Here is a 27370-nt window from a genome sequence, read left to right as displayed (position 1 = left end):
GCCTCATCTTGGTGCAAAGGGTCTATTTCTGTGACTAGCATCATATATTGACCTTATTTTTTCTACCTAGAAAGATGTAGAGGATAGCTCAGCCACAAAGAGCCTCAGTGCCAAGATAGATTTGTTCCATCCTGTGACTTCCTTGCCTCTTCTTTTCCTTTTCTTTTTCTTCCCTTTCGGCTCCTTCCTCCTTGAACCCTGCTACCTCCCTTCTGCACCCCCCGCCCCCGTCCTTTCTTTTTCTCTCACTGTTGCCCTTCTCCTCCATGCGAAATTCTTGTGATGCCGCTGCAGTAGGCAGAGCCTGGGATTGGACCTGTTTTCCAAGAGTTTTGAGAGGACTCGCTCTAAAGTAGGGCAACTAATTAAAGGAGATTATATGTATTTAAAATGTCCCTTCTCCTTACCCACTTCCACTCCAGGTTGGAAAGGATAAAATCTCAACTATGGACTTGACTATAAGGCTCATATAGTCTGGTGCCACCTCACTTTGCTGCCTTCTGTCAGCAGCACAGTGTTTAACACCCACTGTTCCCTGTGCTCCTGTTCAGTAGAATGACTTTGTTTTGACTATTCCCTCTGAGTAGAAACTCTTTTGGCTCCTTGTTGTCTTTACCTGACAAACTCTTACTCATCTTTTCATACCAGTTCAAATGCTTCCTCTTCAGTGAAGCTTTCCCTGATCACTCCATGAGCAGAATTAGTTTTGATCTTCTTTCTACTTTGCTTCTACTTCTATAGTTGTACTCTGGTGCTGTATCACAGCTGAATCTGCTTTCATTCCTGAAATTGAGACCTTATGAACCAAGAGACAGTGTGCTGTTTATCTCTGTTTCCCATGTGTCTCTGTAACAGGCCTGGCACAAATAGTACTTGCAGAATGAATGACAGAAATATATGTACATAGATACCTGTGGTATTCGGTTGAGCAAATACTATAGGTGCAATATGATAAAGTGCTCTGGCAGTTTATGGAAGTTCTTGGAGATGACTTCTGAGAGAAATCTTGGAAGCTTCTAGAAGCTGGTAGCATTTGAATATTTCTTTTGAGATTTAGGGGAAGTTCAGTTGGCAAAGATGGTGAGAAGAACATTCCAGGTGGAGGGAATGGTTAGAGTAAAAGCAATGAGAAAGTACAGAGGTCAGGCCCCACCTACTAATTTACTCTTGCCCTAAGCTAGAATTCTTTCTAGAATGTGTGCTAAATTTTTAGGCCAGCCTAAAGGAAATTCTCTTTTCTCCTGTCTTTTCTACCTTTTTTTCTTTCTGTTCTTTCCTTCCCTTCTCCCTCTCTCGTGACCCACTTGTCTTTTACTTTTGATTTCTTCTCAGTCCTTTCCCTTTCTCTTGTCTTCCCAATGCTCCAGTTTTTTGTTGTTCTTTTTTGTAATTTTTTTTGTCTGCGCTGGGTCTTCATTGCTGCACGTGGGCTTCCTCTAGTTGTGGCATGCAGGGGCTACTCTTCGTTGCGATGCCTGGGCTTCTCCTTGCGGTGGCTTCTCTTGTTGCTGAGCATGGGCTCTATGCGCGCAGGCTTCAGTAGTTGTGGCACTCGGGCTCAGTAGTTGTGGCACGCAGGCTCAGTAGTTGTGGCACGCAGGCTCAGTAATTGTGGCTCACGGGCTCTAGAGCACAGCCTCAGTAGTTGTGACGCACAGGCTTAGCTGCTTCATGGCATGTGGGATCTTCGCGGACTAGGGCTTGAATCCGTGTCCCCTGCATTGGCAGGTGGATTCTTATCCACTGTGCCACCAGGGAAGTCCCCCCAATGCTCCAGTTTTTGTTTTTTTAGCTTTATTGTTTACCTTTCCCTACCTAATTCCTTCTTTCTTGCCCTCTTCCCCAGGCAACCGAGGAAATCCAGGCCTTTGGGTTGAGATGTGAATCTGCTACACAGTATTTAACTCCAAATACCACCTCCTCTTGTGAAGCTGAGAAGTAATCATGGCATAATTGCTTCTCATCTGTCTCTTATGTTTTATTGGCATTGACTTTTTTTTAACCTCCCACTATGGTGGGGATGTTGTTATCATCTTATTTTTTTTAGTAGTTGTCAAAATGTCAATTTTAATGAGAAATTTCTGCAGACAGGCCTGCCCTTGAGTGGTGTGAGCCTTCAGGCAAAGCTAGGGCTGGATGAGTCAGAAATGCTCATTGGTCTGTTTTCTCATGCATACAGGTGTCTGGGTCACACAGACACATACACACTCCTTTCTGTCCCTACAGGTTTGTATGCTTTGCAACACATACACACACAACTGAGTTACAAAGGTGCACATATTTCTTCTGTACACACCAATAGTTATCTCCCTTATACCCACACATTTATCCTCCTATACCCTTGTCCCACTGTTTTCTACCTAGATACACAGAATTGTGTGTGCCACGAAAGTATCTGCAAGCCTGTCTTACAGACACCACACTGTCCTCTCCCTTACATATCCACACAAGTACTCCCCTACATACAGACACATCTGCCCATGCCCCAGTCCCATACACTCAATACCACACCATCTCCCACTATTCCTTAAATCTTCCTCCTTAATTATTTCTAATCTTCATAGAGACATTTTAGTTTCAGACTAGTTTTGAAAGGAAATGTCTTTGTCGACAGCCAAGCTAGCAGACCATTAGGAAGTCTGAACCATTTATGACAGATCCTTCGACTAAGGCCTCTAGAGTAACCCTATTATTGTGGAGGTGGGGGAGGGCTGGCTCAAACAATAGCGGATTGCTTCTAAATGGCACTGTTATGAGCCAAGGTGTATTTGAACCTAGTTCCAAACTGGATCCTGTGATTTCAGGGTTCACTTCTATTGGAAGGTGATCATATACTGGCAAAAGAGCCAGAGCCACTGTAGATGTTCCAAATCAGACTTTCTAGGGTGGGGCCTGGAAAACTGTATTTTTAACAAGTTCACAGAGTCCTTCTGTTGTGTAGCCAGGTTAGGAAACACTGATGTAGAGGAAAGAACTAGAAGTGAGAAGATCTGCGTTATCTTTCTGTACCACCTTGGACAAGTTATCTTTTTTTGGACCTTAGCTTTCTCAACTGTAATATAACAAAGCTCATGCTCATAAAGGACCTTTTCAGCTCTAAAATTTTATACTGCTTTATGATGAGTTCAATCGGGGATACTTTTCTACGATAAAAGTGTCCATTCTCTGTCTACCCTGGCCAAGGCATTTCAGGCTTTGGCCAGAGGCCAGCAGAGGCAGCCTGGGCCCTGACCTTCTGTCAGAAGCACTGCCACAGTTCCTAATTAGAAGTGGATCAATATGGGCCTGCAGCCAGGCCTGGGGAGCCTGGGAGGAAGCTGGAGGAGTACTCCTAGCTGGGGAGAATCTGATTACTACGAAATCGATATGTTTTCCTCACCTTTATAAACTCATATATAATATAGTGCTAGGTACGTAACACAGGCCCCCTCCTCAGATGGCAGCATCATTTAGTGTTAATATTGGGTTAAGCCTCTTTGTGTATTCATTTCCCCTAACAACTTACCGGGATAGGTTGAAAAGGAAACTGGAAATCAGAGAAGTGAAGTGACTTGGCTGCCCTATGTCACATAGCATGTTCTCTGTTGTATTGCACTACAGCATTTCTGAGCATTTGCAACACTTTGATTCCAAGCCAATGAGCTTTTTTTTTTTTAATTTGGAATCTTTTTCTGTTCAGAATTTTCTCATTTTTTCTTTTTTTTTTGGCCCTGCCACATGGCATTTGGAATCTTGGTTCCCCAACTAACGATCGAACCTGTGCCCCCTGTATTGGAAGCTTGGAGTCTTAACCACTGGACGGCCAGGGAAGTCCCTTTTTTTTAAAAAACAAAAACAAAAAACCAGGGCCATCCCTTACCCTTCTACAGACTGAACTGGAGCTGAGGCCCTCTCCCTGGAACCCTTCAAAGACTGGAGGAAATCCCTTAAAACCAGTGGTTGAGGAGGATGGGGGGAGATGCTCTGCTTGCTTTGGCTTTCTCATCTCCTTTCCAAGGTCCCTAAGGAATGAGCAGGCTCTGGTGGGAGAGATCAATTATCATTTGGGATCAGTGGGAGGGCTGAGTTAGGTTTTTGAACTGGTCCTATGCAAGGAGGGGGAAGGGACTCACGACCAGATATCTCTGGGTTGTAGAATCCGAGGGCTTAATGTGCTCAGCTACCAGTGTGCTCAGACCAAATTCCCCCTACAGCTGGTCATTCAACAAATATTTGTTGAGTATCTCCTATGTGTCAGGGCTTGTGCTAGTGCTAGCTAAGGATTCCTCGATAAAGACCCAGTCCCTGCCCTGAACGACCTCACAATCTATCATCAGAGTCAAACAGGGAAACAGACCGTAGTATTCTGTATGTGCCTTAATAGAGGCATACGTAGGATTCTCTGGGATCACAGAGGCATGGAAGTGGGTTTTTCTGGGGGAGATAACTTTGATCTGGCTTTGAAGGAAGAGTAATAGTAAGAGTAGAGGCAGGCAAGGCAAGGAGGGTGCTCCAGACCAGGGAACTAGTGCAAAGGAAAGCATAAAGATGTGTCCAGGAACAGTTGATAAAGGGGTGGACATTAGCGTATTCCCTAACATGTAGCCAATCAGTTTGACAGCCCTTGCCCCTCACTAGACTTAGGGCCGTAATAGTAGTCACTGAATGGTAGTAACACAGGAGCAGGTAGGGAGAAGAAGGTGGATTTATTAGCAGATGCTGACTGAAACTTAGTTTCAGGGAGGAAACTAGGGAGGAAAGCTGAAGAGCAGCAGCCCTCTGCACTCTGGGCCAAGCCTGCAGAGATGCTGGGGGTTCTTGGCAGTGGTTTGAAAGTTAGTTGGCTCAGGCACAGGGCTTTGCTTCTCTGATGGCAAAATCCTCTGCTTGCCTTCCCCTCCTTTCCTTTAAAAAAGAAATTAATGGAATCTGTTCAAAGTATCCCTGAAATGAAATTACATTTTTAACTCTAATTACCCTAATTAAAACTTGACAGCTGTAATCCTGGAATGGCAGATATGCTAAGTACCCCATGCCTGTGACAAGCTTACTTACCCAGATGGAATGTTGTTCTGTTCTGGGCTTAGGAGAAAAATTCTTTTGTATGTTTGTTTTGTTTTTCTCCATTAGCAATTTAGTCTTTGACCTCACAGCTTGCTCAAGCCAGGATAGTCTTACTTGTAGGCTACAGGCTTGTTCAGGACCCCTTAATCTCAGTAGAGGTCCCTTTGTATCCAGAGGAGATGCTTCTGATGATTTTTACCACATACCTTTGAGTTCTCACTTCAGTTGAGGTTGGATTGAATGCCCTGAGCCTTTCCCGGGGTGAAATCTCCTGTCTTTGGGGGATCTGCACTTGTTAGAAGGCTGTCTGCTGATCGAGGGCTAAATCTGTACCTGGGATCAGTTTATGGCTAGTATTAAGGATACAGTTTGAGGTCAGGGACAAGAAGCTCTGAAAATAGGATCCCTCTTCTCTCCACATGTATCAGCTTAGGCTAGAAGCCACCTAATGAAATGTCTGGTCTTGGCCCCTACTTTAACTAGTTACCTGGCCAGACAGGGAGCATGATGGGGAAGGAGGGAGGCAGGCAGCCCCTGAAGCAGCCTGAAGGCTCTGTTGATGCTGTGAGTCATCTCATGGTTCTGTTAGAACCAAAGATTCCCATGTTCGGATGACTTTCTCTTAGCCCAGAAGCCTGTCCAGTCAGTGGACACTGGGTGTTATGTTAGGTACTGCAAGGGATACAGAGTTGAATAAGACACACTCCATGCCCCTGAGAAGCTTAGAATTGTGGGGGGAGTAGGGAGACAGTAGTGGGTGAGGGATAGCCATATAGTGACTAATTATGTAAGGCAGAGCCAGAAAAGACTTCTCACAGGTGTTGGCATTTGAGCTTGTCCCTGAAATAGGTAATATTGGCAGAGGAATGGAGAAGGGCATTGCAGGTGTTAGGGAAGAGCATGGTGGAAGGTAAGAAGTTGCCAGGTGACAGCCTGCTGTGATGGAGTACAGTGTGCAGGGAAGGATATGATAGAGGATGACGTAGAGTTTAAACTATCCTGTAGGCAAAGGGGATCCATTGAGGGTGTAGGATTGTGATATGAGTGTGTGTGGTGGATTGAGGGACAAGGTGATTGGAGACAGGAGATTAGAACAGATGTCAGGCAAACCGGCCTGTGGGCTGAATCAGTCTGCTGCCTCTTTTTGTAAAGTTGTACTGGAATACAGCCACACTCATTTGTTCCTCTATGACTGCTTTCATATTACCTTGGCAAAGTTGAATACTACAGAGACTGCTGGCCCTATACAGAAAAAGTTTGCTGACCTCTGAGTTAGAAGGTAATTATGAAAGTTCTGGGAGAGGAGATAAATGTCAGGACTAAGCCGGAAATGAATTGGAGGTGTCAAATGAGACTTTTCAGAAGAAGGGACAGCATGATTTAACAGAGAACACCTGCCCTACCTACCTCTCAAAACTTTGTAAAGGTCAAATTTGCTGAAAGTCACCATATCACAAAGGACACAGGATGCAGGCAAGTCCTGATTTGCCCTTATTAGCTGTGTGACCTTGGGCAAATCACTTACCTTCCCAGAAGTTCAGGTGAATATTGTGAATAGAACAAAGAAAAGAATCAGATTTTTCCTCATGGCACAGAACTCTTATTCTGCTACTTCTCTATACTTCACCCCCCCCCCCCATTTTATAAATCTGAGGGCCCGCTCTTGGAAAGGACAGATATCCTAGAAAACCTGGAACATAATTTACATTGAGTTGTGAAGTTGGGGATGGGTGGGCAGAGGGTTTTGATCTCCCGGAGCCGCTGGTGTTGTGGGAGAAGGGCTCATGATAGTTGGAGGACATCCTGTGCCCTTCCCCTTCCCTAACTGCTGGCACTTGTTCTGGTCAGATTGAGTTTATTTCTGCCCTTTAACTTCCAGAGCATATTCGCCCCCTGCAAAACTAAAGGCTGGATTGATTTCTTTCTCAGTCCCCTTGCAAAGCAGGAAACTATGTAAGTACCACTTGATATCCCTTATGCGTCTCTCCCTGCCACTACACCCTCCCCCCCCCCCCCCATTTTATAAATCTGAGGGCCCGCTCTTGGAAAGGACAGATATCCTAGAAAACCTGGAACATAATTTACATTGAGTTGTGAAGTTGGGGATGGGTGGGCAGAGGGTTTTGATCTCCCGGAGCCGCTGGTGTTGTGGGAGAAGGGCTCATGATAGTTGGAGGACATCCTGTGCCCTTCCCCTTCCCTAACTGCTGGCACTTGTTCTGGTCAGATTGAGTTTATTTCTGCCCTTTAACTTCCAGAGCATATTCGCCCCCTGCAAAACTAAAGGCTGGATTGATTTCTTTCTCAGTCCCCTTGCAAAGCAGGAAACTATGTAAGTACCACTTGATATCCCTTATGCGTCTCTCCCTGCCACTACACTGAATCCCTTATGACTCACTCCCTTTTTCCTAGAATATTGTGCATCTTCCCTGGAGGATAGGAAAAATCACTAGATGGGAGACTGCAGTGGTGGGTTCCAAACTCATTTCTTCCTTTAGTTTACTGTGTGACCTCAGCCAATTTGTTTCATGTTCCTGGCCCTTCATATGACTTTAGCTACCTCTTAGGATCTGGGCTTTCTTCTTTAAGACCTCAACTTCAGAGCACAGCCTCTTCCCTTTTTTTTCTTTTATCCTGTGTTCCCCCCTCCTTTCAATCTAGAGTATTTGTGTATATACATACGTCATTTGCTTCAAATTCACTGCCTTTGACTGTGAGGAGAATAGTTATATCTCTAGCTGTTTTTACTGGCAAGGTTCTAGGGACTGGCACTCAGTCTAATTACTGGAGTGGAACAGACACTGGAGGTCAGGTCCAGCTGACCTCAGGTTTCAGCAGGCATGGTGTCTCTAGGATGGACAGTCTAGTTCAGTACAGGTAAACATTTGGCCCTGATATCCTTGATAGAGTATAAGAATAAAGGCCAGGCACTGATCCAGGCAATTTACATTTTTTGTGTTCCTTTATCTCATAACTCTGAGACAGGTGATATCATCACAGATATCATCTTACAGATGTGGGAACTTAGTTTTAGAGGATCATTCAGTAGACAGAGACTGACTCATTGAGGATACAGGGAAATACCTAAATATTCCCTCTTCCAATAGGGGAGAGTGGTGGAAAAAACAGACAGTAATCAAAGCTCTTAAGAGGATATAGGGGAGCAGGTAAATCATAATGCTTAAGGATACCCAGTTTAGGTGGCCAGATCCAGGGCCCAAACCTAGATCTGTATGCGTGCTATTTCTACTATACCATGCTGCCTTCCCTGCAGAAGGATGGGGAGAGTGGCAAACTCAAGAATAAGTCTAGGCTGGCAGGAAGTCTCTGAGGAATGGACACTGGTGGGAAGGCCTAGTCTTGGATTCAGAGCTGGGCTTTAGTCTTAGGAGGGCTTGAGATGTTAGGCAGGTGACCTGAGGCAGGCGTTCTCACATGGACCTGGGGCCATTTGTAGAATACAGTACATGATTTGTGCCCTCTAGAAGTTGAAGCCTGGTGGTCAGCACTGGCAATATCCTGGAATACCACAAGGAACCCCACAATCAACTCTGCAGTACAGGAGAACAGAGAGGAAGGGTTGACATCCAGGCCGTATGGGTAGGAGATGGGAGTTAGGGTGAAGACTATTTTAAATATTTCCTGCCTGGAGTCAGAATTGTTTGAGGACTGGATTTGAGTTGCTGACTCCAACCTGAAGTGATAGAGCTAGGATAGAAGTGAGAGGGAAGGGAAGAGATTTTAGGGGCTTGACAGTCTGTCTTCAGGTTAAAAAAATAAAAAAGATTTAAAAATTGTGTTAGATTCCAGTTTAAAAACTTGAACCATTTTCTTCTCAGCACAGCCTTTGCATATGCTGGCTCCTTTTCCCAGAGGCTCTGTCTTCCTTTTTCTCTGACCATGGCTAGGCAGGCAGGTCATGGCTAGCTCTGAGCCATAGCATCCTTCAGTCTGCTGCTTCACCCTGGGTCTTTTACCCTGTGATGCCCCCAATAGTGCTAGATTCGAGGCCTTTCTCACCTTCTGAGATGGCCCACACTCTTGTCTGTGGAGTCTGTTTTTCCCTGAGTAAACCATCTTTCATTTTAATTTGGCTCGCTCTTGAATTCTTTCCTGTTCAAGAACCCACACTCGGCGGCCATCCCAGGGACTCGCCTAAGACCTGGGACGTGAGCATCCTCTTGTGCCCCACTGTCTTTCCTGCAACAAGGGGAGATGTCACTTGGGGATATCACAGCACAAGTTAATGGCAGATCCCAGTTTGTATGTTTTGAAGGATAACCATTGTATAAAGTACTGAACTGAGATTTTGCAAATATCTGTCGGTTGTTAAATTCTTTTTAAAGACATGTCTCCCTTTTGGTGTTGTTATTTAAACTACGGAAGTTGTCTTAATCCAGTTTCCAGATTCGGTTTTTGGCATGAGTGATCGTCTGCTAGAGGTCTGTGACATAGTTGGAAGACCAGGAGAAATACTCCCAATAGATGAAACAATGAGGAATTCCTGAAAGATGAGATAAAAACAGATAAATGGGGTAACCCCAATAAAAATGAGGACAAATACTCCCCACCAAGCGAAAGAGAGAAGTTCCCCCCAAAATTAGTTTTCTGGGCAAAACTCTGTGATTACCCTGAGATAAGAAGCAATGACATGGACAGTTGGCCAGAAAATTAAGTAGGGTAATCACTGGTCAGTCTCCTTAGAGAGCAGACAGTCCTCTGACATTTAGGATAAAGCCATGTGTCTTAGTCCATTTGGGCTGCTAGAACAAAAACACATGAGACTGGGTGCCTTCTAAAGAACACATGTATGAAAAAAAAAAAAATAGTGCTAGATTCGATTTCTTCATCTGTGAAATATGAGGTCCTAGTGTTCTATACTAAAGTGGTCTTTTATCTGCCAGACCTGAAATTCATTCTTAAGGCTAGTTCTGACCCCACCCTTGGTATCTACAGTCTTCATGTAACTGAGCTGAATCCCAACTAAAATTAACAGATTGTTTTTTTGCCTGACCATCTACTTGTGATTTAAATTTTGGGGTAAAATTGGCATTGTCTCTCAGATCCCAGCTTTCTGCCCCAGAACCCCAGTTCTGGGACTGAGTCTACTTCTGCAGAGCATTGTCATTCCTTTTTAAATACCTATTAAAAAACTGGTATGTAAACTTGAAATTTGTAGTTCCAGTTTCCAGGTACACTGAGGACACCTCCAAATTTATTCTGTACTAGAGGAAGTCTAGTACAGAATGTGGGATGGGATGATGTGGGAAGTGCCCTGATTGGGAGTAAGGAGACTGATTCTGGCCCTGCCACTGCTTTCCTTCTGTGACTTTGGACAGATCTTCTCACTCTGGTCTTACCACTCTTTCTGTAAAATGGTGGGGCCTCTTCCAGCTCTGGTCTCATCAGGGACAAAAAGCTATCTTCTGTACAGTTCAGTTGCAGAGCACTGTCTGGCCCCAGCTTTGGTGTGTTGGTTACAGATTATAAAGCCTTAGATTCTCGCTTCCAGCTCAAGAGGGGGAAGGGGAACCATCCAACTGTCTCATTAGCATGGAGAAAAGAAAACAGTAATTACTTGTGCCTCCCTTGAGGATTCCTTCGGGGTTGGTCTTTCAGGGAAGGAGAAGGGGGAAACTGGAGGCAGCTTCTGCTGAGGAAGGAGAAATGCTGTTAGCTGCCCAGAAAAGGCAGAGGCAAGAATGGTTGTCTTGCAGGTCTGTTGTAATCTCTGGACATTGTTCCAGGCAGCCTAGAGACTGCCTGGATTGAGTTTCATCTATTTATGGCATGTATAGTGTTCTCATACATGACATAGGGCTCAGGAGCCCTAATGTCACCTGTCATTGAGAAGCCAGCTGCACTCCAGGGCCTCTTTTTGCGATATGCTGGGCATCCTGACACCTGTCTTTGTTGGGGAGTAGAAGTGGGTTTTACTGAGTCATTTTGTGACTTGGCTGCATTTTTATTATGTTGTGAGGTCATTTTTTTTTTTTTTTTTTTTTTTTGATAAAGGAAATATCGTATATATATATATATATACACAATGGAATATTATTCAACCTTAAAAAAGAAGAAAATCCTATCATTTAAGTCAACATGGATAAAACTGGAGGACACTATGCTCAGTGAAAAAAGACAAAGACAAATAGTGCATGATGTCACTTATATGTGGACTCTACAAAAATAATGAAATAAATCAACTCTTCCCTCCCTGTACATTTTCCTCAGCAGAATCTAGCAGCCTCTACTATGAGTCTTATCTTTGTTTTTTTTTTTTGTTTTTTATTTTTTTCTTGCGTTATGCGGGCCTCTCACTGTCGTGGCCTCTCCCATTTGCGGAGCACAGGCTCCGGACGCGCAGGCCCAGTGGCCATGGCTCACGGGCCCAGCCGCTCCGCGGCATGTGGGATCTTCCCGAAACGGGGCACGAACCCGCGTCTCCTGCATCGGCAGGCGGACTCTCAAGCACTGCGCCACCAGGGAAGCCCATGAGGTCATTTTTTTAACCCCCGTGGCAACACAGCCAGTTGGTTTCTTATGCCAGGGCATAGGCAACACACAATAGAGCCACTCATAAGAGTCAAGGTCAGGTATTCTTGTGACTGGAAGGAGTCTAGAACTGCAGGACCACAGTGTTTGATCCAGGCTGGGAAAAGCAGGCCTCACGAAGATTGAAGCAGTTAGAGTTTCGAGGCCAAGAGGTTAGGGGGCAAGCTGGACAGAACTAAAACAGATTGGCAAGCGTGGCTCCTGGGACAAGGACTATTTGCTCTATGGCCAGTCTTATACTCCCTACTGTCTATGGGCAGTTGTGTATCTTCAAGTGCTGACTGTAGCAGAAATGGGTCTGAGACTGCCTGCAGGTGAGCCCTGCCTGATTGAACCTGGAGCTGTTATGCTAAGATTATGTCCTGTGGCTGCTCACTCCTGCCTCGGTTGTCACCCCGGAGGCCTAGAGAACCTAGCTTCTATTTTCCTTCCCCTCTCCTGAGGAAGATATCACTTGAGAAACACCTCTTTCAGGGACTTCCCTGGTGGTCCAGTGGTAAAGAATCTGCCTTACAATGCAGGGGACACGGGTTCAGTCCCGGGACAGGGAACTGAGATCCCACGTGCCGTGGGGCAACTAAGCCTGCGTGCCACAACTACTGAGCTCGTGCACCTCAACTAGAGAGCTCACGTGCTCTGGAGCCCGCACACTGCAATGAAAGATCCCGTGTGCCACAATAAGATGTGACACAGCCAAAAACAACAATAAAAAGAAAAAGAAACACCTCTTTGAATCAGTCTTCCTGTTGCCCTGGAGATTGCTCTACTCTAAACACCAGAGGTTTTATAGGGACGTACTATTTTTTTAAAAAATTAATTTATTTTTATTAATTTATTTTTGGCTGCGTTGGGTCTTCGTTGCTGCTCGTGGGCTTTCTCCAGTTGCAACAAGTGGAGGCTACACTTTGTTGTGGTGCGCAGGCTTCTCATGCAGTGTCTTCTCTTGTTGCGGAGCACGGGCTCTAGGTGCGCGGGCTTCAGTAGTTGTGGCTCGCGGGCTCCAGAGCACAGGCTCAGTAGTTGTGGTACACGGGCTTAGTTGCTCCGTGGCATGTGGGGTCTTCCCGAACTAGGTCTCGAACCCGTGTCCCCTGCATTGGCAGGTGGATTCTTAACCGCTGTGCCACCAGGGAAGTCCCTGGGACGTACTATTTTTTAAAAAAATTTGTTTTACAAATGTAGGAAATAATTTCTTCTATCAAAATATCTTCTTAGCCCCCTGAAGCACTCCCTTTCTCTTGTCTTAGGTCTTTTGCTTGGTTCCCCACCCTACCCAAAGCTTTTGATATCCAGGCCCCAGTTCTTCTCTCAAATTTTTCTTAATTTCCTTCCTGGCTTCTTTCCCCTACTTACCAGCCCTAGATTCCTGGTTTCCATATACTCCTGTAAGAACCTGTTCGCTTTTTTTATTATTATTATTATTTTTTTTTAATGGAATGTGCCAAAATAATAGTCTGGCCCAAGGGAAGGAGTGCTTGTCTTAAGAGTAAACTTCCAGTCATCTGGGACATAGTAAAGTGCTTCCCAGAAATAGGGACAATGTGCACACTCAGGACACAGTACATGCTGACTCTTGCAAAAGTGTTCATACGTAGCATGTGGACACTGGGTGTCCCGGTATATATACCTCCTGGTATAAGGTGTTTTGATCAGGTATTTGAGTTCTGCCCTGGCACCTCTCATGACTTTTTGCCTATTTGTTACAACATTAGAACATCTTGTCCTTTAGAGTGTGGTATTCAGTTTGGGAAAAGGCCCTGTCTCCTCTTTTACTGCGACAAATGTGAGAGCCCCTTGGGAAGGCCTGGTAAGTCCAGTCTGCAGCTCTGGAACTTGATGGTGCACTTGCATTTCACCCCTGCCCATCTTTTCCCCAGGCATACAAAACCAATAGTTGCTTCATCGAGTACAAAATGGGAGAAGTTGGTCCATTCCCTAACACTTTATTATTGGAGCCTATTTTGGTATGTGGGGGGCTCCTTATTTTTGAGCATGAGAAAGTGCAAGGTATATATGTAGTAGAACACAGTTTTGCAGTCAGACCTATTGAAATAAGTTCTTTTTCCCAGCTGTGTGGTTTTAGACAAATTACTTCTCTGAGGCTCAATTTCCTCCCGTAAGATGGGGATAATTCTATGGATTTCAAGAGGTTATTAGGAATAAATGAGAATAATTAAGGCTTTGGATCTTAATGGTACATAATAAGATAATAGCAAATGTACATTTCTTTCTTTTCTCCTAGGCCTTTTTTATTACTTCATTCATCCTTTGTGGTATTTAAATGGAAAAATAATATCTGTCATTAAATCACTTATGCCAGGCCCTGAGGTAAGGGCTTTCCCGTGCTATTTAATTTATTTCTCCCAATAACACATTTATGAAGCAGGAACCTTTTAAAACAAATGTAGGAAACTGAGGCACAGAAGGTAAAAACGTTGCTTAAGGTCACAAAGCTAGTAAGAGACAGCTGGGATTCAAACCCAGGTGTGTGATTCTAGAGCCTGAGCTCTTCACCACTAAATTGGTCATTACTACTTTTTGTTACTTTCCCTGAGTAATATGTGACTTCTACTGGTTCTTACCTTCTTTGTACTTGGAACTGTTGGTATTTGCATACATGTAGCTCTTGAGCTTTTTCAGTCTTAGTTGGTGCTTTACTGTCTTTTGATGGAGGTACAGACAGTGACAGTCTCTGCCACAGCTCTTCCTAAGTCTTTTCACTCAGCAGATCTCTTCAAGTGAAAGGTGGTACAGCCCTCTTTTTATTTTATTTCATTTTTTAAAGAGACCATCCCCTCATTCCTTCTTTACCTTTATATCAAACTAAATAGATTTAAGCAGTTAAACTGTTCCTTGACAATCTTGTTTGATCCATCAAAAAATCCTCCAGAATAGTAGATACTATCACCCTCATTTTACAGATATGGAAAAAAGGTCCAGGAAGGTGAAATGACTTGACAAGGTCACACAGTGCATTATAGGTAGAACTGGAACTAGCCTTTAGGTTTTCTCTCAGCCCAGGGCTCTCTCTGTTGATTTAGTAAGAAAGAGAGATACCTGTATATAATATGTAGATCAGACCTAAAGAGGGTTGAGCTGTATTAGGACCCAGGATCTATAGAGTCCTGAAGGGACCTTGCCTCCTCCATCCCATTTTTACCCCAGTACATTCACACACATTTCAGAAATTAAGCAGAAAGGGAGAAAAACTTTTCCCTTAGGAGTCAACAAAGCTTTTCCGACAGGGAGCTTTGGGGATGGGTCCAGAGGGTATCAGTATCCCCTTATCTGTAAAGAAGGTTAGACTCCCAGGGCTTATTAGCCTGGAGCAACCTTTGTAGAAGGAGCAGAGGAATAGAGGAAGAACTTTCATGTCTTCTGATCTCTGCAGGCCTCAGCCTAAACCAGGTGAGCAAGGGTTAGGCTGGGGCAGGAAGGTGGTGAGAACGGAGGATGGGAGCCCTGAGGAATTTCACTTTACCTCCTGCTGACAGATTTGGTCTGGGATTTGGACAAGCAATTTCCTTCTATTTAAAATATATAAAGAGGAATTCCTACTACTGCTCTTAAAAAAACAACAACAACAATTTTGTTTCTGGAATCAGAAGGAAAAAGAAACCTTTCTCAAAGTCTAGGTGTCAGACATTTTAATCCTGCCCTGGCACACCCTTCCTTTTTGTTTCCTTCCTTACCTTCTCTCCTTTCACCCCTTTCTTCTACCTCTCTTTTCTCTGTTAACCACCTAACTTCCTTTTTTATCCTTTTCTCTTCTCACCTCTTCCCTAACTCCTGAAAACAAGAATGGGAAAAGGGTACCTTCAGCTGAGAGACTAGTAGGTAGTTGATACAGATATTGGGGCTGAGAGTCAGAACATGGAGCTTGAGATTTTGGACCTTACTTCTAGACCTTAGAACAAAGGTTGATAGGGCTGGTGTTTTATTCACTCACAGGTTCCCTAAATACTTAATGTCTCCTACGTGCCAGGCCGTGTCAGATACTTGGGCATTTTAGTTAATAAGACCCTAAACCTTCCGAAAGGTCACAGCCTTATGGGAAAGACATAGCAGCAGTAAACCTCCTCTTCGCTCCTCTCTTCTCTCCCCAACCTCCATTCAAATCATTGGATTTTTGAGGTAGAAAGAACTTCAGAGTTTATCTGGTCCCTTTTCATGTTGCTACATAATGAGTAAGGCAGACCATGAAGTAAGCAAGCACATTAGGCTTTGGAGTAAAGCAGACCTAGGTTCAAATCTTAGCTCTGCTACTTACCAGCTGTTTGACCTTGAATGACACACTTAGCCTCCTCCCCATCTTCAGTTACCTTGGCTATAAAATGGGCATGCCATCACTTGCTTCACAGCGTATTACAAGGGTTACCAGCATAACATCTAGCCCAGTGCCTGGTGCATAGTAGCCCACGTCTTCCTGTCACCCTGCATCAAGGCCTGACCTAAGCCCTTGCTCTAATGAAGCTTCTGAGGCCACTTCTAGTCAGACTGATTTCTTTCTTTTTTTAAAAAATTAATTTCTTATTTATTTATTTTTGGCTGCATTGGGTCTTTGTTGCTGCACACGGGCTTTCTCTAGTTGCGGCGAGTGGGGGCTACTCTGTTGCGGTGCGTAGGCTTCTCATTGTGGCGGCTTCTCTTGTTGTGGAGCACGGGCTCTAGGCACGCGGGCTTCAGTAGTTGTGGCACACGGGCTCAGTAGTTGTGGCTCATGGGCTGTAGAGTGCAGGCTCAGTAGTTGTGGCACATGGGCTTAGTTGCTCCACGGCATGTGGTATCTTCCCGGACCAGGGCTTAAACCCGTGTCTCCTGCATTGGCAGGCGGATTCTTAACCACTGCGCCACCAGGGAAGCCCCAGACTGGTTTCTTTTTCCACTTTTATAATACATAGCACTTTTGAAACTGTTAGGTCCTGCCTAATGTTCTTTTTTTTTTCAAAGTTTTTAAAAAATTGAAGTATAGTTGATTTACAATGTTGTGTTTCCGGTGTACAACAAAGTGATTCAGTTATATGTGTGTGTGTGTGTGTGTGTGTGTGTGTGTGTGTGCGCGCGCGTGCGCATGCGCGCACGCGCATTCTTTTTCCTATTCTTTTCCAATATGGTTTATTACAGGATATCGAATATAGGTCCCTGTGCTATATAGTAGGTCCTTGTTGTTTATTTTATATGTAGTTTGTATCTGCTAATCCCAAACTCCTAATTTATTCCTCTCCCACCCCCCTCCCTCTTTGGTAACCATAAGTTGTTTTCTGTGTCTCTGAGTCTATTTCTATTTTGTAAATATTCATTTGTATCATATTTTAGATTCCACGTATAAGTGATATCATATGGTATTTGTCTTTCTCTTTCTGACTTATTTCATTTAGTATGATAGTTTCCAGGTCCATCCATGTTGGTGCAAATGGCATTGTTTCATTCTTTTTATTTATTTATTTATTGGCTACGTTGGGTTTCCTTTGCTGGGCGTAGGCTTTCTCTAGTTGCGGTGAGTGGGGGCCACTCTTCATTGCGGTGCACAGCCTTCTCATTGCGGGGCTTCAGCAGTTGTGGCACGCCGGCTCAGTAGTTGTGGCTCGTGGGCTCTAGAGCGCAGGCTAAGTAGTTGTGGCGCACGGGCTTAGTTACTCCGTGGCATGTGGGATCTTCCTGGACCAGGGCTTGAACCTGTGTCCCCTGCATTGGCAGGTGGACTCCCAACCACTGCACCACCAGGGAAGCCCTGTTTCATTCTTTTTTATGGCTGAGTAATATTTCGTGTGTGTGTGTGTGTGTGTGTGTGTGTGTATGTATGTATGTGTGTACACACCACATCTTTATCCATTCATCTGTTGGTGGACATTTAGGTTACTACCATGTCTTGGGTATTATAAATAGTGCTGTTGTGAACATTGGGGTGCATGTATGTTTTCGAATAGAGTTTTCTCCAGGTAATATGCCCAGGAGTGGGATTGCTGGATCATATGGTAACTCTGTTTTTAGTTTTTAAAGCAACCTCCATACTGTTTTCCATAGTCTGCCTAATATTCTTAGTCATCCTTTGTAGGAAGCTGACACAGTCCTACCAGGACTTGACTCTGCAGTTCTTGCCAGGAGCCTAAGGATAAGATTTGTTCTCATTCATCCCTGCATCCTCTATAACCCCTAACCCAGAGTTGTGACCATGGCTAAGCAGGCCCAGGAATTGTTTTCGATTAATTGGGTAGAAGACTTGGGGTTTTGCAGCTGACAAAAAGAGCTGTTAAAGATTTGGCTGGGTCTCCCATCTCAACCCTTCCCCTTTCCTCTCCTGTTGTCACATTGATTCTTACAAAATCCCTATATTGTAGGCTGGATGGGAATTGTATCCCCATTTTGTAGTTAAGGAATCTGAGGCTCAGATTAAAATTCAGGTCTCTTTTTAGGAGATAGATCTAGAGTAAGATAAGAGTAGTAGGGGACTACCCTGGTAGCACAGTGGTTAAGAATCCGCCTGCCAATGCATGGGACATGGGTTTGAGTCCTGGTCCAGGAAGTTCCCACATGTTGCGGAGCAGCTAAGCCGGTGCGCCACAACTACTGAACCTGTGCTCTAGAGCCTGTGAGCCACAACTACTGAGCCCTCACGCCACAACTACTGAAGCCCATGCGCCTAGAGCATCTGCTCCACAACAAAGAGCAGCCCCTGCTCGCTGCAAATAGAGAAAGCCCCCGCGCAGCAGCAAAGACCCAACGCAACCATAAATAAATACATGAATGAATGAACGAACCCCATGCGGCAGCAAAGACCCAATGCAGCCATAAATAAATGAATGAATAAATAAATGAATGAATGTATGTATGTAGTAGGAATTCGAACAGAAATCTTAACTGACTAGGTTTTCCTTGTCTGGAAGCAGTAGGAATCTTTACAAGGAAGAACAACAGGGGAAGTGTTCTGAAGCCTTAGTGGATGGTGAGGTCAGAGCCAGATAGTAGTCACAGCCAGAGATGTTTCAAGAACATGACAGAGAGGTAAGAAAGGGTTCAGGATAACTTCACTGAATTGCTAGGCCTTGAAGATAAAGAAGGATTTGAATATGTACAAATGAAGAGAGGCATTCCAGGTGAGGCAACAACATGGATAAAAAAGTATGGGAGCTGGAAAGCCCACAGCAGAGGTAAGGTAGATGATGACCAGGCCCATGGTCTAGAGAGCAAGGCTGAGGTGATTGGGAGCCATGACATTTTTTTGAGCAGGGGAGTGGCATTAGGAACACTAGTCTGGCAGTGTGGGCTCAGTAGATTGGAACAGGAAGGGTTGGGGGAGACTAGTGAAAGAGAGACCAGGGAAGAGGCTGCTGTAACAGCCTGTCCTTGTAATGTCAATAAATTCTAAGAATTATTCCAGCAGTGCAGGCAGGAGATAATGAGATCCTGAACCAAGAGGAAGTTGACACAGTAGGGAATAAAGAAGATGATTTGGATGTAGAGCTGTTAGAGACTGAAAACAAAAACAAAAACAAAAACAAAAAAAAAACCGCTACAAGGACTTGGCAATTGTGGGAATGAGGGAAGAAGGGGTTGGAGAGCATGAGTGAACATTTTGGAGTCTAAATATGTACTTGGTGAGAGAGTAGCATTGACATACATACACTACCAAATGTAAATAGCTAGTGGGAAGCAGCCGCATAGCACAGGGAGATCAGCTCAGTGCTTTGTGACGACCTAGAGGGGTAAGATGGAGAGGGTGGGAGGGAGACGCAAGAGGGAGGGGATATGGGGATATATGTATACATATAGCTGATTCACTTTGTTATACAGCAGAAACTAACACACCATTGTAAAGCAATTATACTCCAATAAAGATGTTAAAAAAATGTACTTTGGAGAATTGTTGGTGAAACATGGGGGCTGGGAAATGGAAGATGAGTTCAGTTTGTTGACATGTTAATTGGAGGTGCTGATAGTCCTTTCCTTTACCACCCACCCATTAGTACGTCTGCCTTTGTGCTTTGACCCTGGCCTATAGGGATCCTTTAGTTCCTTGTGTTTGCTGCTTTGTTCCAGGAGTGGAGCCCCCCACAGATCCCTCTACCCAGGTCTTAGAGCAACTGTCATTCCTTCTCTGAAATAAAATAGTACATGTAAGGTGCTTAGCCCAGTACCTAGTCTATTTCAAAGTGTGCATTAAATGTTAGTGGCTATTAAATGGCTATTGTCGTGGTTATCATCATAGCTTTGTGATCACAGTATCCTCTGGAACCACCTGGCTGAAGGACTCGGGAGTCATTCAACTGGTATTCAGTAAAAAGCTTGGCCTGCAAGTAAATGGAGAGGATCTCAGACTTGGGTATAAATGGGGGCTGTGAGCCATGTCAGCTAGGACTGGAGAATGCGTTTCCTGTGTTTTTTCTTCTGTTTTTGAGAAGTGGTATAGTGTGTGGTTAAGAAGGCAAGCCCTGGAGGTTGGACTTCCAGGGTTAAAGTCCCAGGTCTACCATCTATTAGCTGTGTGACTTGGGGCAAATTTACTTAACTTCTCTGTCTGTTTCCCCATTAGTAAAATGGGGAAATGTAATAACACACCAACCTTACAAGAGTTTGTAAAGATTAAATTAGTTAATACAAATAAAGGGTTTACAGCTGTGCCTGGCATGTGCTACTATTCTCCTTACCCCAGTCATTTCTACCCCACATTCCAAGTAACACATAGGGGTTTCTCTGTTTTCTCTCTACCCCACATTCCAAGAAATATATAGGAGTTTCTCTGTCCCTTACCCAGCAGAGGAGGAGGTGAGCAGAGAAACCTGAAATCAGTCTCAGAGTGCTTGAAAGTTTGTCCCAGCTGGGTTCCAGGTTACTGAAGCCTGGAGGAACCTCATTCTTCCCATCACTGATTCTGTGTTGACTTTCTTGTTCTTTAGCATAACAAGCTTACTCTTGCCTATTGTTGCCTCAGGGCTTTTGCACTTATTTCCCCTCTCTGAAACACTCTTCCCTCTGATCTTTGCAGGTCTTAACCCCCTTACTTTATTCAGGTCTCTGTGTAGCAATTGCTTCTTGGAGAAGTCTTCCTTGACGGATTTATCTAAAATAGACCTCATTCTCACTCCTTGTCATTCTTTCCTGACTCTGCTTATTTTTCTTTATAGCACAACCTGAAACTATATATTTAATTATTACCCTATCTTTTGCTAGGATGCAAGACATGTAAGGGCAGGAACTTTGCATGCCTTCATTGACCTAAGTTCATGCCTGTTCTGAGCAAGACCCTGACTGATTTCTCTCTGTTATAGGTGAGCCCTCTTCCCTGAGACAGTTGGTGCTGACCCTGTAACGCAAAAGAGGAAATTGCTGGCTGAGCTCAGCCTTGGTACTGGTGAGTGAGAGTGCCTAGGCAAACTCTGGGCAAACTTGGGCCAAGATACAAGGTAACTAGTTTGGGGCTTATTTTTACCCTTAGTACAGGTAACTTACAGATAATTACTCTCCTACTCCATGCCTAAGAGACTGTCATAGGCAGCCTTTTGTACTGGGAGGAGAATTGAACTTGCTTTCCTGGAGCTGCCATGAGACAGGGTGGGATCATTTGCCATGAATAAAGCAAAGCATGCTCAATTCCTTCCAGCTTCTGCCAGCTGCTTTCTGCTGGGGGTATTCTGGACCTGGTAACTAAACCCCTTCTCCCATAAGCTCTCTTAATGTGACTTCATAGCCCTTAGAGACTTTTCCTGATTTCAGTCTTGATTGTGACCTACCAAGCCCAGAGTCAGCTTCAGAAAATCCTGTGGTTTTATCAGTCCTGCGGAATGTGATCATCAATGGAGGTGCGGACGGAGTGATTAGAGTGGGGCTGTGTGAAGAGGGAAGTCCAGGGAATCTTAGAAGGAAGACTGCAGGTGGTGAAACAGGAAGGGAAATCAACATATTAAGAACCAATAGTGTGGGCTTCCCAGGTGGCGCAGTGGTTGGGAGTCCGCCTGCCGATGCAGGGGACGCGGGTTCGTGCCCCGGTCCGGGAGGATCCCACATGTCGCAGAGAGGCTGGGCCTGTGAGCCACGGCCGCTGAGCCTGTGTGTCCGGAGCCTGTGCTCCGCAACGGGAGAGGCCACAACAGTGAGAGGCCCGCGTACCGCAAAAAAAAAATAAAAAAAGAACCAATAGTGTTATGGATCCCATTTAAACTAGACAAAACCCCATCTTATAGATGAGGGAATTGAGACTCAGGAAACTGAAGTAACTTGCCCAGGTTTACACCTGGGAATCCGTAAAGCTGATATTAGAACCCAGGTCAGTCTAACTGTGAATACATTGTTTTCTCTGCCTTGGCAGGCTTTCCTTGGAATGCTAATCTCCCTGGAATCATGATTTTTCTTATAAAGTTCAAGAAAACAGACCTCCTTAGGGATTCAGGAAGGAGGTCTAGTTATTTGAAGGGCCCAGCAGGGCAGGCAAGAGTTGGGGGGTCCTTTCTGAGCAATGGCATTTTTAGTGAGGGGGAAAGGAAGAGCCTTCAAGCAGGCGGAGGCCAAGGCTAAATATGACTGGAAGGAGAAGAAAACATCTATAACACGTGGGATTCCATAAGCACTTGGGCCAGCACAGATGGGGACCTGGAGAGCTGAGTTGCAGTTGGAAAACCTGGGTTTTTGTCTTCTCATTCAGTATTTGCCCTTGGATAGTCTCCATTTCCCTATTTGTAAATTGGAGTGCCTCACTGCACCCATATGTCTATTTTGTGTGCACCAACCATACAGGATATTGTAGACAATCAAATGGGAGATGCAAGTTGGAAAGCTTTGTGAACTGTAAAACAGCATGACTGAAATGAGAGGTGAGAAGAAAGTGTTATAAGTATCCTTGGCATCTCAGTCCCTGACCTAATTGCCACCCCACTCCCCAAAGGTGAAAGGGAAGGTTTTGCCTTGGAAATTTACACTGTAAATTTTCTCCCAGGCCCTTCTCCTCCTCTCCTTCTACAGGCCCTACCAGAAGTACAGTCTTTCTACAAGTTCAGTCTTTCCAGGGCACAGAGACAAAGCCAGGCAGCATTGGCAGCCATGATTTGCAGCATGTGGGCTGCAGAGTGCAGGTTTAAATGCACTCACACAGCCTGGCTTCAAGGCCACTGCCAGTACAGATATTATAGTTGGTTTCAAGAGTCCATCCCCAGCATATTAGAACAGGAGGGCTATTCCTCTTCTGGCCCTAGGTTCCCTGCCTTCCCCCAACTCCCACCCTCCAACTGCTAGTGAAAAAGGCACTTGTACTGCAGTCTCATATCTTATCAGAGGCCGTGGGCATTCCAATTTTCCCACCATTTCTCTCGCTCTTGGCCAGTGACATAGGTCACTCTCTTCATACTCTGTAACAAGGGACATTCTGTTCTTCCCTCTGCCTGCCTGAGGGTGCACAGAGGGATCTGTCCTCCAACCTGATGCTCTTGGAATCCACACTGGCCAACATTCCCTCCTATTCTGAATCTCCAGACTCTTGCTGTCCTCTCTTTCTGTCTTGGTTAATCTAATGTTCTATAGCTTCTGGCCTTTACATGGCCTGGGCATCAAGCTTGGCTTTTATTTTCGTGACAACTGCCCTGTGAAAAAGTTCCACTATTGACTATTTTAAAATATGAATGATGCTATGTAAAAGATTGTATAATATACTGATACCCATATAGTATCTTATTTATCTAACATCCTCAATTTTCCAGAGTCCAACTGAAAAACAGGAAGGTAGCAAAGCATTGTCATCCTTAAGACCTTGCACAGCACTAATTTATTCCTATTTTTACGTTTTGTTGTAACAAGCTTAGCAATCTGGTTTCTAAACCTCCATAAGATTAAGAGCGGGCGTATAAAAAGGGGAGGAGGAGCTGCTATATTAGCAGCAGCTAGAGGTGAGAGCTGAAAGCTAACAGTAAGGGAGAGGTAAAAGAAGAATGATAAAGAAAGAGAAGTTAAAATGGGTATGAAGGTCAAACTTTAGGGGCAACAGCCCTATAGACATCTATGCATTTCAATAAGGTGGAGCTAGGTAATTTTTAAGGTAGTTCTAGGTTCTTCTTGAGGGACAGAGGTATCAGTGAATGTTTAATTATTTGTAGTATCTACTATATTATCAGGTGCTATATTGAATACTCTACATAAATTGATTTTGTTTTCATAACAGCTTGGGAGGTAGGTGGTGATATTCTCATTTTATAAGTTCCAGAGCCTTAGAGAGGGATACACAGGCAGTGACTGGAAGACCTAAGCTTAGAACTTAGAAGAATCTGGCTTTAGAGAACCAAGTTTTTTCTATTCTACACTGGCTCTTCCTCCATGACCTAAAACCTTGGTCCTTCTCAGACTCTTGGGACAGTGGTTCCCACCCTCCCAACCCCGCCTTTATTCATTCTCCTGTACACGAATATCTTTTTAAAGACGTCCATTCATTCAGTGTGTAATTTATTGAGTGTCCACCATATGCCAGGCACAGTTGTTTGTTTTTTTTTTAGTAAATTTATTTATTTATTTATTTATTTTTGGCTGTGTTGGCTCTTCGTTTCTGTGTGTGGGCTTTCTCCAGTTGCGGCGAGTGGGGCCCACTCTTCATTGCGGTGTGCGGGCCTCTCACTGTCGCGGCCTCTCCCGTTGCAGAGCACAGGCTCCAGACGCGCAGGCTCAGTAGTTGTGGCTCACGGGCCCAGCCGCTCTGCGGCACGTGGGACCTTCCCGGACCGGGGCACAAACCCGTGTCCCCTGCACTAGCAGGCGGACTCCCAACCACCGCACCACCAGGGAAGCCCCAGGCACAGTTTTAAGTGTTTGAAATGTAGCAGTGAAGAAAATAGTTTTCTGTCTTGTATCCTAAATTCCAGTGGAGGATAAACAAATGAATACATAGGAATAAAAATAAAGCAAGGTAAGGGAATAGGGAGGGACTGTGTGATGAAAGAAGGCCTCTGTGAGAAAATAAAATCTGTTCAGAAATATGCACGAGCTAAAGTAGTATATGAGCTATGTGTGCATCTTGGGGAATAACATTCCGTGCATAGAGTTCAGCAAGTTCAGAAGCCCTAAAACAGGAGCACGCTTAGTGTCCTGAGGAACAAAAGGAGGTCAGTGTAGCTAGAGATGAAGTGAGCAATAGGGAGGGTGGATTATGGAGAAGAAGTCACAAGGGTAGACAGGGGCTCAGATCATGTAGGGCTTTATTCTGAGTGAAACAGGAAGCCACTGGAGAGTTTTGAGTAGAGGAATGACATAATCTTAACGTCCATAAAATCGCTCTGCGTGACTGTACCGGCTAGGACATCTGGTACAATGTTGAACAGAATTGGTGAAAGCAGACACGCTTACATTGTTCCCAATTTTTTTTTTTTTTTTTTTCTTTGCGGTATGCGGGCCTCTCACTGTTGTGGCCTCTCCCGTTGCGGAGCACAGGCTCCCGACACGCAGGCTTAGCGGCCATGGCTCACGGGCCTAGCCGCTGTGCGGCATGTGGGATCTTCCCAGACCGGGACACGAACCCGTGTCCCTTGCATCGGCAGGCGGATTCTCAACCACTGCGCCACCAGGGAAGCCCTCTTGTTCCCAATTTTAAGGAAAAAACATTCAGTCTTTCACCATTAAGTATGATGTTAGCTGTAGGGTTTTTTGGTAGACTTCTTTTATCAGGCCAAGTTAAGTTCTCTTCTATTTCTAGTTTACTCAGAGGTTTTATTATGGATGGATGTTGGATTTTGTTTGTGTGGTTTTTATCCTTTATTCTACTAACATGGCACTATGTTATTGATTTTTGGATTTTAAACCAACCTCATTCCTAGAATAAATCCCACTTGGTTATAGTGTATAATCCTTTTTGTATGGTGTTGGTTTTGGTTTACTAATATTTTGTTGAAGATTTTTGCCTGTATTCATGAGGCATGTTTGTGTCCCACTGGAGCAGCAAGCCTGACAGAAGAGTGACTGACAGCTCCTAGAGGGCAGTTTTAAGGCCATTGACTGTGGCAGAGAGGTAGGAATCTGAGCCTAAGAATAAGGCCAAGAGATCAAAAACCCAAGCTGGGAAACCATAAATCAGGAAACCAAGGTCCATCAGCAAGTGTGATACCAGAATCATGAGATGAGTAGGACATGAGTAAAGGGGACTTATGACCTAATGGGGCAGATGCAGAAAAAAGCCCCAAAACTATCCTGCAAAAGATCACATTAACACAAAAGCAGAAATTGCTTCCTTTGCGTTATCTGTCATGTTGTATCAGGAGTCTCTACAGGTCTCCCTTACCTTCATCTCCCTCCCCATCTCCTCAGTTAGCATAATATATCAAGAGTTAGTGTACTTAAGTGCATAGGGCAATAGACAAAGTTATCTACAGGATAACTGGTCTTTAGGAAGATTAATTAACTCCATCTTTCCCACCATTGTGTATATTCTTAAAAACCTCAGGCTGTATGCTGCTGGGGAAAGAGAGGAAGCTTTAAAGCCAAAGATTTGAATCCTTGCTGTGACATTCATTTCCTTTGTGACTAACCTCTCCTAGCTGTAGTTTCCTCCTCTGCAAAATGGGAACAATAATGCCTATACAGTTATTGTGATGCTAATAGGAGATGATGAAAAAATGCCTGGCCTGGATTGGTGTTCAGCCACTAGTGGTTGAAATAAATTCTGATACCCTGTGTTCAGTGTCAGATTGTAGTAGAAGGTGAGTATTGTGACCCAGGCTCTTAAGCCTGTTCTACTAACTCAACCTTGGGAGAGCATTTAATATCTCTGGGCCTCAGTTTCCTCAGCTCCAAAAAGAGGGAATGCAGTAGAAAGTTGCTCTATAATTGCTGGTATGTCTCTTCCAGTTCTGTGCCTCCAAAGGCACTTGTCTGTCATTCAAAGGAAAAGAGGAGGGGGCCAAAAGAGAAGACTCAGATTCAGTCCTGCTTAACGCTGCAGCAGACACAGAAAGGAAGAGCCATTACCTACAACGAGAAGTGTTTGCGAGTCGACTGCAGGGGCAGTGACCTGCCTGTCACTCAGCATTTGGAAAAAAAATATCAATGTGAAAATCAGAACGGCCTGGAATGTTGGAGACTGAGTAGATAACGAGTATGAGAGAGTCCTTGCGGCATAGAACCCAGTTTGTGCTCTGTCACCCACTTTCTGGGTGTTCCCAGTCAAGCTATTTCTCTTTTTGCAGCCTCCATATCCCCATCTGTAAAATGAATGAGGTGATGTATTCTCCAAGCGCCTTTTCAAGGCTTCCTAAAATTTCATTGTCTGCTCTTCTCTGGCTTTCAAGTTGGCTTGTACTCAGCTTTTGCCCTTTGTGTTGAGGGTTTCATTTTCTTAACTAACAGGTTAGCACTACAGTATATATTTAGAATGCTCTTGAAACCACAATTTCAGGCTGCTAAGAATCATAAAATTTTCAAGTCCTCAAATGCCTTGGTCCACCTGGTTTCACCCCGTCAGTTAACACTGAGAGATGGTGCCATAGAGTGGAAGGACTACTGGCTTTAACAGCAGACCTGGAATTCAGATGCCTGCCTCTATTAGCTTAATTTCTCTTAATTTCCCATAGAAAATGAGGATAGTGATAATAGAGTAGGCATGTAAAGAATTGTTATTATTTGGAGGAGAAAGAAAAAACTGAGGCCTGAGAGATGATGTCGCCTGCTCAGAGTCACGTTCAGACCAGCACCTAGGTCTCTTGTGTCTCAGTCCAGGGTTTTCTCCTCTGGAGCCAAGGTCAGCTGTACCCATACGTAGGTAGTAGCAAAGATTGGAACTGAAAGCTTGTCAGCTTTCTTAACATCTCTGCCAGCA

The 27370-nt window shown here is 44.5% G+C and overlaps 1 protein-coding gene across 3 annotated transcripts in view; it reads left to right on the top strand.

The window, feature by feature from the left end:
• RALY (RALY heterogeneous nuclear ribonucleoprotein) overlaps window positions 1-27370 on the top strand; it is an 83118-nt gene that overhangs the window by 16190 nt on the left and 39558 nt on the right. For 2 of the 3 annotated variants that reach the window (XM_007446823.1, XM_007446822.1), the window contains exon 2: window positions 20862-20944. The exons of the other annotated variant lie outside the window; for it this stretch is intronic. The gene's annotated coding sequence lies outside the window, so the exon portion shown is untranslated. The remainder of the gene's footprint in view (window positions 1-20861; window positions 20945-27370) is intronic. 3 annotated transcript variants of the gene reach the window in all.

Source organism: Lipotes vexillifer, unplaced genomic scaffold (assembly GCF_000442215.2).
Source record: "Lipotes vexillifer unplaced genomic scaffold, Lipotes_vexillifer_v1.1 scaffold75, whole genome shotgun sequence".
NCBI lineage: Eukaryota > Metazoa > Chordata > Mammalia > Artiodactyla > Lipotidae > Lipotes > Lipotes vexillifer.
Note: the sequence above shows the minus strand (reverse complement) of the source record. Positions and strands in the feature narration are given on the sequence as shown.